The sequence below is a fragment of the Lissotriton vulgaris genome, chromosome 2_1 (assembly GCF_964263255.1).
Source record: "Lissotriton vulgaris chromosome 2_1, aLisVul1.2, whole genome shotgun sequence".
NCBI lineage: Eukaryota > Metazoa > Chordata > Amphibia > Caudata > Salamandridae > Lissotriton > Lissotriton vulgaris.
The window spans coordinates 1,112,425,267-1,112,437,636 of NC_141687.1; positions in this window are offsets into that span (position 1 = coordinate 1,112,425,267).

The following is a 12,370-nucleotide window of genomic DNA, read 5'->3' on the forward strand; positions in this document are numbered from 1 at the left end:
CATGCTTAATTTCACCAGAGTGCAGAGAAATAGAGAGACAGGCGTTTTCAATAAAAGGTGTTGTTTAATTGAGCAGTCTTCTTTCTCATGCAAGAGAAATGAATTGCCACAATTGCAATACTTATCATAAAGTAAAGTGCGTACAGTAAAAGTAGTATTATGACATAATACTGTAAAAGCATTGATATGGTTTCTTAGCCATATGATACTTTAAAATAGATAAAATATATACATACATAAAAACATTGACTAACAAACTCAACTGGTGCTTCTAAGATACGCCTACCCCAGTTTACCTTACCTAAGCCTAATACTTGGGAAGGAGTAAATAAGTTGCAGTTTTAAGTTAAGATAGGTTTTTGCCAAGTATCGGAATCAAGAATTCTCTCTAAGGTTTTAATCAGCTCCGTACCTTGGTTATAGAATGAAGGAGGTCTTGTATCTCGCTTCTCTGGACTCGATCTCCCAGCAACCCGCGAGGGTGACTTGGGAAAACCGGAGCTGGATTTCTCAGCGTGAGAAAAGGCAGCTTCTCCAGCGCGTCAAAAGGAAAGGGGCGGCTTCCTTCGGCTCTCGCATCAGCTGGGCTTCGGATAAGTAGATAGCCGCTCTGCTCCACACCACCGTGTGTTTGCTTAAGGCAACGTTAGTATATTTATACCTAAAAGGTGCCTGGTTTGATGTAAGGTTGGACATAAGACGTCACTAAGAACTAACAGTTCTTTCTGCACTCTAGGAGTTCTTGTGCAAATCAAAACAAAAGCAGGGGGAATTCCCGGGCTGCTGAAGGCTTGGTTTGTTTAAAGAACGTGTTGTGCTTTCTAGGAGTCTATGGGAGTAGCCTTGCTGTGCTTTGGACTGCATGGGCTATTACTAATGGGCTATTCTTATGCCTCTATAAGGATACTATTTGTTATAACCACATAAGGGCAGGAATATCGAACTAGGGTCCTAGATAGAAAAACAACAGTTTCTCTCATCTTTATATACCCCTCTCCCGGCCCGTTTTTATTCCTTACACCTTAGACTTCCGTTTCTCTTTCTTTTCTTCCTGTAGATAGCGTTCTCCATCTCAGTGTCTCTCTCTATCCTTCTTTTCAATACCCTAACGCTTGACCCCCTCCTTCTTTTCCTTCCTGCCTCGCAGCGCTCATTTGTTGCCCTGTCTTACTACCTTTCCTCTCCCAAGAAAATAGTAGCATTTACATACATTACGGGACAGGAACCGTCAGGCCTTTTGGTAAGGTAATGCAGTGGGAAATGTCCCCTACACAATACTTTACAGACTGTGATAGAAAATAGGCCCAGGCACCAAAATAAAGGTGGCCCCCGTCACTGAATTAGGTAGCAAAGAAAATGTCCCACCTTTTCAAATTGGGGCAGTTTTTAACTTGTTAAGACAAACAGTGTAGTGTAGGTGTTTTGCACGGTATAGTGGACTGCATGCACTTGAGCTTGATGCAGGCATTGTTTGATAACCAGAGAAATCAACAGTAAAAAATGGGTCAGACTCTAAAGCAGGGCCACAAAAAGCCAAAAAGATGGTTCACACACTGACCTGAAATACCAGCTCTTCTGGCACTGCCTGAGTTCCAGAATAGAAAAAAGAGATTCCCTTGATCACGTTATCACCCAATGCATCAAATTGCTATAGAACACAACAATTCTTTACTAATATCAGCCAATATCAAAATATCAAAATATTTCAAAATCAGATTAAAAAAAAAACATTTTTCTTTATTAGTTACCCTTATGGTAATCGCGATAATCGTTTTTTAAAATAAAACAATACACATGTGTACAAGACACCATCACATCAATTCTTTAGCACAATTGTTAAAATCCGAACATTTCTACATCATTAATCATACATCAACATATATAAATATTAAATTAAAACAAATTGATTATGACCTGCATAATCGAGCCAGAAAACAGTTGTAAGACACAAAAATTATCTGATCCTGTTGTACATCGATTTTGGGAGCACTCAGGCTAATACAATAACAATCTGTATTTAAAACCTTTTGTCACTGTCCTTTTCGATTGTACTCTCCTTTGTGTCAACGCATTTCGATGGTTTATCTTTCATTTATACCATCTTCTTCAAGACAAACCCTTTAGATGTCTCAATACAACATGTATTATTTTCCTCTACCGTCATTAGGCTTTACTCCGCGGTGAATCGAGGTTTCATAAACATTCCCAGCAGTCTGATATGATTACCGTCCCTGATGATATAAAAAGGCTTCATATGGCTAAACACTCTTGGGTGGACTTGTGTAGTTGCACCACTGCACGCCTTTTTGGTATTGCCGTGCTATTTTAGTTTTACCCGACACTTCAATTTCTGTGCTCCCGGGTAGGGTACTGTCGTCTCTGTCTAGTTTAAAGCAACAAGAACGCCAGCTGCCAAGTGTGAGCACCATACATGGCATTTTTATATCTAATTCCATAGGTGGGGTACTGCCACCTCCCTTCTCCACTCAGTGTAGTTGGAATTCCACAACAAGAGCCTAACACACGGAAGCTCCATGGATGCACACCTCACCGGCCCTTAATTGTAAATCTTTGGGAATGTTTCCTTATCTTCACAAGCAGCACCCCTGATGAGGTGGCAAGAGGTGCACAAACAGCGCCCTGACTGGCAGATGGACCGGCTGCTCTTGCACCTCAATGTGCGCGCTTCTTGCACTCCACTCAAATGATTTCATGTGGCTGGTCCGGAATGGTAAAGAAAGGAATAGTTGGACAAATATCAGCAGCTTGGGCAAACAGCCTCCAGCCATCCACCTGGACCGGCTGCTACATCGCTGACAAAAATACGCCATTCGCAACGAGGAGGGTTATGTGGTAAACTTGGAAATGGGTGTGGTGGACTGCATGGTGGAGGTAGTACCGGTACTGAGCCGATTTCACCTTCGCTCGGTCCAGAATATCTCCACACCCTTGTTTGGGATGCGCTGAGAAGTGCAAGTCAGCTTACTATATACACCAAGAAAGAGGTCCTGACTCAATGTGAGCAGCATGGCTGAGTGATTAGAGAGGTAGTAGGCCATGGTAGTCGAAAAAGCACTACACATACCCTGTTAGGTCTATAAGGGACAGGTGTGTAGTGCATTTTCTTGAGCAGATGTGCTTTCCTTATCACTATTGCCTTCAGGAAATGCAACTCGCACTTTGGGCACCACTAATGACAGGTGGGCCGAGTGGGGTACCAGTTACATCAGCAGAGGTGGAGCGGCAGATAACGTGTGTGCAGAGTCCACAGGGCTGCACTGGTCTCGGCTCTTGTGTGAGCCTTGATGACTTCATCAAACTATACAGTAAAGAGGCAGAGATGTGCTACAGGTAGAAAACTCGTAGAGGGCCTGTTTCCATTGGTTGTATGTGCTTGAAGGTCATTTTGCAAGCAGACCAGTCAGAGTATTGGGCACATTTTTTATATGTTTCTAATATTTTCTTCACACTTGTGCTTTAGAATGCTATATTTGGATCCTGTTTTTGCAACAATTTGAAGTAAATATGTGGTGTAAAAGCCACCATTTGAATCCATTTTTTGTGAAAATTTTCTTGCAGGGGTAGATTCCCCCCCTGCACCCTCCTTTTCAGTTCAGGCTGGCTCGCTTCGCGCGCTCGCACATTGTACTAGGGTACAATTATTCGCCTAACCACTTTGAAAATACACCAGCCACCACTGATTTACAGTAGGAGCCCTTTAGTCTGGATCAGCAGTATTAAAGTGTACAGAAACACTAAACCAGCAAAAACAGGATCCAGAGTACTACAAAAAACAAATGGTCAGAAGCAAAAAAGACTGGGGAAATACACCAAAAGATGCCAGGTCTAACACATTGCGAGATAGTTAGACCTATAGCCCGATGTCCATGCGGCTGCTAGTCTAAGGTTTCTGCTGGTGGAGGTAATGGAGGCTCCACCAGCGGAACCATTTCGGCTGACTCTAGAGTAGCCAGACCCTTAATTTGGCAGACAGGGTATTCTTCAATGTTTGAGGAGGCGTACACAATCTGTCAAAGGCTAAACAATCCCCTTTGTTTTCATTTTCGTCAATGAGCTGCAAAACAGAGGGCTTGCTTTGCAAAAGTATTTGCTGTAAATTTGACTTTCTCCCATCTTAGGTTTTTCAGCTCCTGCATTTTTGTGACTAAGTTACCCTTACAGAAAAAAAGTTTTCCCAATTGGTACAAAAGGGCTTTACCTTCTACTGAGATACCAAAGTATATGCTGAGGATTTTTTCCTCTGTTTGCCCTCAGTCACATTTCCGCTATTAACGGCTCTATCAAGTTATATGTTACAAAAAATATAACATAATGCTATACTTTTCATCTTTTACAACCATATTTTCATGTGATTGTTTGTTGAATACTATTTTTTTCTATAAAACCTAAGCTTTAGTTTGTGTTAATATTATTACTACAGTGTTCGACAGAAAGCAAATGTTTCTCTCGTACTTCAAGAATGTTCCCAAACCAAATCCATTGTTTTATTTCTGGTATTTATTTTATATAGTGCAAAACGAGACAAACGGACAGCAGGTGGCTTTATATACAGAAAACATGAAAAGGTGCCATTTAACAAGATACATGATTTCAACTAGACACAACTGAGGTAAAATTGACGTGCAATGAGAGGTGAGAAGTCAGCAAGAGCTGGACATGAAAGGGAAGGGTGGGAGACCTATAGTACCCAGTAAGGGAGACAGGAAGTGGAGAAGAGCGAGAAACGAGTGAGACAAACAGTCTGGTAAATTGTATCTGGATGTCTTTTCTAAACTACAATAGATTAGATATACATCTGAGAGTTTCAGGGATTATTTTTAATATTCTGGAGGATAAACAAGATCAATGTCTTGTTTCCCATCATTTTAGGCATTTCTAGAAGAAGGTGCGATTTCCCTTTTGTCAGTCATTCTCCTCCAGTGGTGTGCTGTTTGACCTTGGGATAGCGAGGAAGTTTGTAGCGTAGCACATAATGTTATGCAGGCAACTTAGAAGCATTATTTGCTTCTAATGGTAAGCAGTGGAGTTGTTACAAGGTCGGGTTATATGTTCGGATTCATTTGTATTGGAAACTAGTCAAGCTGCAGCATACAGGATGGCCCTGAGTGGGGTAAACATGGTTTTGGGCCAGCTGGAAGTGCATTACCTCCATTGAGGTGGTGAACAATTAATGCTTGGAAACATGTACTGATGTCTGCTGAAAGGGATGGTAGTTTTAAACTTTCTTGGCAAGTGGAGTTTGTAGGATGTAGTTGTGGCAGAACATTCAGTTTGATGTTTAAATCAATTGAGATGTTAAGAGATTGGGGGGTATAGAAAAAACTACCGCAAAGGTGCACCACACAACAAGAAGTGACAGAAAGATCAGTGCAGATGAATTGTAAGCACAATAAAGAATTATTTTTCAAAGAGATGTTGTTGATCTTCTTTCAATCTTTATTTTCAGTTATCAATGAAACATAAACAGCCGACGCGTTTCGTCCCAAGCTGGGACTTCTTCAGGGCTGTCGGTAAAAAACATATATATACAATCAATCTTCTATATATACAAAATCATATCCAATCAAACAACATATACAACAGTTAACATGTTAAAAACAACACAACGATAGACATGGAGCTTATGTGTTCATTGATCTACAGGTAACAACCTACAGAAATTCTGTCAGTTGGAAAATACATATAAGCCCAGAGATATGTACAGGTGTCTAAACAGGAAATACAATTAAAAACACGTAATATTTACAGTTAAAAGGGGAGCAGAACAAAGATTGTGTGGCTTTTTAACAAGCAATTTTATTAAGCGGGAGTTGCGTTCCTTTGCCAACAATTGATTTCATTAATTTGGGAGACAGAAGTGTACACACAGCACAAGATGTGCTAGGCCCATGTGTGTACATGTGGCACAAGAAAGGAGGGGGGGGGGAAACCAGAGTGAGTAAAGAGAAAGAGAGGAGAGAGTAAGAGGAACATAGCAAGAGAGAACCCTGTGTAAAGGTCGGGCTAGTTCCTTTGTGGGAAGTTAAATATTGGCAAATTATCATTGAAGCATATTCGGTTCCTAATACGGGGTTTAATACTGGCAGTTTATCACTGAAACAGATACGGTTACAGAGAGGAGGAAAAGGAGACCAGGCGGGACTAGGGTCCAAATACATCTAGCTTAAAATGGTACCATTGCACAAAAGTCACATTTCAATTTTCATTTTCCTTTGGATTTAAGGTTCGTCGCTTATGCGGGGGAGTATGGGAGGAACCGGGATGCAAGGAACGCCTTTCCGGAAAGTGTAGTCCTCTTAGGAATTTGAATTAATCAGAGCTGGACCTTTCTAGGGACATGAAACAAATTATAGAAAAAATGACCATATTAAAAAGTGTCATTGTGTTGTTAAGCAACATTGATGCCGGTGTTTAGGCTGACCTAAATGTAGTTAAAGTAGGTGGGGAAATGAGGCATAAGGGTCCCTATTCTTTAGAACTAACAATCTTTTGATACTCACTGTAAGCCTGCTGGTGCGCAATGAATGCAGTGCTTGTAGGGAATACCGGGTAGTAAAACCGGTCTTATCACTTTAGTGTTAGTCCCGAAGTCGTTTGCTGAAAGGAATTAAAAAAAAGGGAGGACAGCAGGGTAACAACCTGTATGAGGCGTGATAGTTAAAGAACTAACAGAATTACAATCATCTCCTGACTAACGTAAAGTGAAAAGAACAGGAAATGAAAAAGTGCGGCAAGTTTAAATTACCTGAGTAGATGAGGAAATAAGTAGTGGACTGAATGTCCTGATCGTCCAAGGGAGGAGGGAGAGGGCACTGTATAATCCAGCAGGCCTGTCAAGTGAAGATCGAATAGAATATGGTATTATCCTTAATTGGAACCAATAATGCATGAAGAAACCTCATCTGTAATGTTTGTATGGTTGTATATGACCATTAAGTACAACCTTGAGTATATATGTGGTCCCCAGATATAGGTCCAAAAACAGTAGTTATTCTCACTGGTGTACGTCCTTGGTAACAGAGGGGTTTTGAAAACACCAAGGAAACTTGTCAAAACAATGTACAGGTCCCCCTTTGTAAACTACAATGGGGTTTGTAAAGTCCATGCAGGCTTGTCAAAAATTGCACAAGTCCCCCTAAATAAGCTCTAGTGGAAAGGTGAGCAGTCCTAACTTAGATTTTAAAAGACGAATGGTATTGCTTGGAAGAGTTTCCCAGGGTGGGACCTAGTGTGCAAGACCCCCTAAATAAGCTCTAATGCAAAATTGAGCAGTCCTGACTTAGTTTTTAAAAGAGGAATGATACTGCTTGGAAGAGTATTGAAAAATAATTCTTTATTGTGCTTACAATTCATCTGCACTGATCTTTCTGTCACTTCTTGTTGTGTGGTGCACCTTTGCGGTAGTTTTTTCTGTATTAAAATCCCTCAGGGATTAGGCATAGTGATGATGGGTGCCATCCAGTGTGCACACAATCCCCCTAATTAATATAAGGGTTAACGAATATTACGGGGAGAAAATCGTTCAGGTGCTGAATTTAAGAAGGGTCCATCATTATATTCTGCTTTTAGATTGGGGGGTATATTTACAAAAAAATTGACGTAGAGCAGCACCGCAAGGCTTTTTGCTGCGCTGTTCTACTCCAAATTAAATGGGCAGGAATGCACCATATTTAGGGGGTACGTTGCATTTCAGTCCTTTCAACCAGTGCACAATTTGGTGCCTAGTGCTAATCCAGACACCCTTGCACCACCAAGGTGCAAGGGTGTCTGTGTTGTTGGCAGGATTGATTTTGTGCAGGAAAGGGCAGTTTCTTGCACAAAAACAATCCATGGGGGTGTTTCCTGCTTTCGAATGCAGCACACATGGAAAGAGGAAAAAAAGAGGAGAAATGAAACCATTTCTCCTTGTTACGCCTGCTCTGGAGAGGCATAAGGTTTTGGCGCTGTCCCAGGTTTATATGATTTTGTATATCTGGGGCAGCATCAAAATCCATGGGTGTTGTGTGGGAACACCCACTGCAATACCCATGGAATACCTTCTTTGTGCAGAGTAAGACAAAGCAGGGCATTTCCTTTCTCCATAAGCACGGTGGCTTAAGGTCACCTCATAGATAAGATTTAGAGGCCTGCACCACTGCACAACTAGAGTGTCAAAAAATGTGACCCTCTGGCGGTGCAGGCCTATGATAAATAAACCCCTGGTTGTATTGTGACAGCGATGCCAAAATGGCAATTAGACAGAGGATATTGAGACACTTTTAAAAGGTGCCCCTTGCACTGCTGGTGCATCACTTTGTAAGACACTGTGGCTGTGCAGGGTGCAGACTCATATTGCAAGGCCACACAAAGCCTGTTTGCATGAGGCAACACAGCATATCACCTTATACTGCATCAGGGGACCATTTTATGGTCTTTGTGGTGGGGGTTCCCACACATTCTACAGCACACATAGAAAGAAGAAAAAGCCTCCATGAATAGTTTTTGTGCACGAAAATGCTCCTTCTTGCACAAAAACAATCCTTACAACAATGCAGACACCCTGGCACCATAGTGCAAGGATGCCGGCATTGACGCTAGACACCAAATTGTGGGCAGACTGAAAGGAAAGGAATGCACAGTATCTATAAATACAGTGCATTCCTTTACCTTCACATTATAGGGCAGCAGAGAAAAAAGACTTGTGGCCCTGCCCTAAGACAATTCATTGTAAATGAGGTCTGTTCTGTGGAATCATTGCAGTACACTAACAAGAATTTGGACTGTTAAGGTTTCGCTTAAGAGTGGGAGGCAGATATCCAATCTATTAGCTTCAACAGTAAGCTTTTCAGGCTTGTTAAATTGTATAGTTTAGAGACTGATTTAAGGTAGCTGTTACTGGTATATTGGCATATTAGAAGAAGAAAATGTTCCTGTCTTGGGCTATTGCACTCAGAGGATGCACGAATAGGCTAAAATGTGCGGCAAGATACTTGAATCTAGCGTCTTGCCTTAGTCTAAGGGGTAAAGACAAGAAACGAAGCAATGCATTTTAACCTAATACCAGGGTTAGATTAGGTTGTTCACTGATAGCTACCTTTAAATTGTTTTGCATAGATTTGTTATCTTATATTTGCCTGAGAGAATTTGTATTAATCTTTATCCTACATTTCCAGGAGCCCAAGTTGAATCATGGGTTCAAAGAAGCTAGCTTAACTTTTCAGGGACAGAAATCAGAGACCTCAAATGGTCCCATGTCAAGAGTTAATAATTTTCTTTTACAAGTTTCTAGCCTGCATCTTGCTTTTTTTTTTAGCATTTCTGACCAAGCTTAAACAATGAATAATGCAAAACGATAGGTTTTAAAACACAATAAAAAACGAAAGATGATAAACTGCTCACCAAACAGATGAAAACATAGGATTTATGGCTATTTGTGGATTTTGTAGTTGGTTTGATTCGTATCACATATTTTGTTAACAACTGTATGTTTGGTTGTTTCTTGAACAACCTCATAGGTAATGACAAATACTCTGCAAATTAGGAGCAGCATCACCATGGAAAAGATAAAGAGTCACTTAAGGAAATATTTTAGTTTCTGATATCTTTTCAGAAGCAGCTTTGTAATTTATTGACTTTGAAATGATGATGGTCCATGGAATGAGGAAGCAACAGGGAAGTTTAGCGGGATTATGTATTTGAGGATTATGAAAATGCACATCTAGGTACACCAGACCCTATTTTAGGAGAACACAAAGGTGTTTCTGCTGTCAGCTGTTAGAAGGCGAGTAAGCCTCTAGTTAAGGTGCAAGTAAGGAATTATTTGTTGGTGCACGTGGTAGAATATCCAGAACATCTGTTCCAATGCATAGGCTGCACTTATTAGTTGCTTACAGGTTTTTAGTTGGTGCACAACCACAACTCTTCAACTTATATTCTCTATAAGTGGTATCCAGACAACCAATGAAAGCACAGTCAAATAGTCTATAAATCATAGGCATCTTGCTTTGTTTCATGATGATTGGATCCATTTCTGATATTTAGAAAAACAACCATTTGAATGATTTCCACATTTATCATATGTGGATATCTTGAAATTCGACAACTATGGCATTGATTGTGCCCGAGTGCACCATCTCGCCTTCCACAGTTATATTCCACTGCACCACACCAAATCACTCTATACAGTCAGTTTCAAAATGGCTCAGTTGGGCATTTCACCATGGTTTATTGATATTGGTATTGAAATACTAAGCAACACATAGGCAAAGGAAAGACTTGATGAAGCTGCCTACCTACGGAGTGCCTTCTTTCGCAGAGAGCCAGGCATTGTTGCCTGCTCACAGCTCCCCCTTGCCCTACTTAGCATAGATATTCTTCACCCTGAAAATTTCTTAGCAGTGAGACTTTTAAAAAAAGGTTTTCTGGATACCTCCATATTCCTCTTAAATGTGCCTGTGTGACTTGTAGAGCACAAATCTAGCCATACCTTAACATATTACTGTAGGTGTTTTTTTCAGGGGCCCTGGACAGACAGGAGCTCCTGCGCTCAAACCCTAATGATGAGAGTCCTTTACCATGTGCTCCGTTGGGCTTTACAGTCCTGTTCAAAACAAAAACTCTAGCACCAAGTACACTGCTTTAACACTTGACACCAACTAGCGAAGAGGAACAGTCTGACACTTGCTCAGAATGGTGGTTTGGGGTTAGAGACTCAGTAAAACATTTAATTATAGTTTATAAATCGTTCTCCAGTCAGTGGTTTTATGTGGGAGAAAAACTGCTTTACTTCTAACACAAAAAGCAATACTGTGTTCAAAAAGTAGGGGGCAATGTTATATGCTACACAATTGGCCTTATTCTTTGAACAATTCTCACCAGAAAAAAACACTTGCAACTCAGGTAATGCAATTATCACTGTGATAATCGGACCGTCCAGACAAATCCCGCAAAACGTCAAAAAGATTTTGGACTTGTTACAGGATTTGTCAAGATAGATTTTTCTGGTGAGAATTGTTGGATGCATAAGGCATCTGCTGAGCCTTTTTGCAGAAGTCATTTGATTTGGTCACAAGTACTTTTAAGTTTTATTCCTTCTAAACACTGCGTCCTGATGATGGTCATGGAGACTGTTGTGTCATCTGAGACCGAAACGATGACAGTTTGTTCTCTTTCCCATCATTGCTTACACCATATGGTGCCTCAGTCCTCTATTAACATTTGAAATACATCATTGAATCACATGGACTGTGGATTGTTGAGCCGGTATAGTTTAGAGGATTTCACGCTTCCCTGGATCCCTAGATCGAATGGATGTTATTAACCTACAGGGATCGTGAGGTTGCACCAGTTTTGTTATACTGATGTACTGCTGTATATAATATCTGGATTTGTATTCTAAATATTTATAATGAATATGATGTTATAGTGATCCATTCTCTATAAATACATCTATGTTAAAAACATATGTTGTTGGTATAATGCCTGTGATTTGCTCATGTAGTACAGTTTGATCATATTATGACCAATATAATATTGAGTCAAGCATAAATATTTCCCCTGGGAATTTTGTTTTCTGTACATTACTTTTAGAAGGTTGCCATTTTCCTTCCTTAGGCATTTTGGGCATTTTTTATCAAAGGGTTGCATCGCTTTTGCACCACAGAATGGGGAGCAAGCACAAAGCAACCAATTAGTGTGATTTATCAATCCACGCAAGGCCAGCTTGCATGGCCCTAAGTGGCAGACATGATAAATCTCGAGTAACACAATGCAGCACTAATCCCTCCATTGCATTACTCTGGCCCTGGGAGGTGTTCGATGGATGATGCTTGGGTGTTCCCATGCAACACCCATGGATTTTGACACTTTCCCAAATTTTCCTTTACTGCTGGACATGGGAATGATCCCAAACTGCTACCCATCCGCAGGGGAGATGCAACAAGGAGAAATATTTTTATTTCTCCTCTTTTCTGTCTTTGTATGTGTGCTGCATTGAGCAGCACACATAGAAAGAGGAAAATGCCTCAGGGGATTGTTTTTGTGCAGGAATGTGTCCCTTTATACAAAATAAAAACAATCCTGCTGACAATGCAAGCACCCTTGCACCACAGTCCAAGAGTACCTGCATTGGTTTGAGGCAGCACATTGTGTGTCAATGCTGGGAAAAGGCATGTATGCACTGAATTATCTTAAATACACCACATTCCTGCCATTTCTCTGTCACGTAGCACAGCAAGGTGACTTGCTGCTCTGCATCACATATTGATAAATATGCCCCTTAATGCCTGTAGCCTGTCCCTGGGTCACATGTCTGAGTGTAGCTGACAGTTGAGCTTTGTGTATTCTTCCTAGACAGCCACATACAATTTAG